The following is a 624-nucleotide window of genomic DNA, read 5'->3' on the forward strand; positions in this document are numbered from 1 at the left end:
AAATGTTAGAAATAATTCCTCACAACACTCCCTCACGTCTTTACACTCACACTCGTGTTTCACTCTTAAATTAGTTTTTTCTCGATATTAGTCACACACTCTCTTGCCTTTTTTCACTCGTAGCTTCCTATTTTCAGTTCTGCTTAAACTAATAAACTTGATCAAGAAATTCAACTTGTAGTATCTAAACTAATATCAATGGTAAGAAAATATGACAAAAACACTAAATCAAAGGAAGAGGACAAAAGAAAATAATATTTTGATTTGAGAGAATTGAAACTACACTCAATATTTTTTTTTTTTTTGTTGTTTTCTATTTCTTTTCTAAAGGTTTTTTTTTTTTTTTTTTTTTTTGGAGCTTGGTGCACGATTTTAACCTAGTGCACGTCAAAAAAATAAGAACAAGAAATAAAGAACACAAAAGGAACAAGATAGGATGATAACAGGAAACAAAAGATAAAGGAATAGAAAACTGATTTTAGAACATGTGCTCTGATACCAAATGATGCGAACCTCAATCGACACGATTTGAGACCCAACAAACAGTAATGGAATAATTGCCCAAGAAAACTAAGATACAGATTTTTTATAGAACCTTGACCTAACGTTTATAAGTGAAACGCG

This window comes from Vitis riparia, chromosome 15 (assembly GCF_004353265.1).
Source record: "Vitis riparia cultivar Riparia Gloire de Montpellier isolate 1030 chromosome 15, EGFV_Vit.rip_1.0, whole genome shotgun sequence".
Lineage (NCBI taxonomy): Eukaryota > Viridiplantae > Streptophyta > Magnoliopsida > Vitales > Vitaceae > Vitis > Vitis riparia.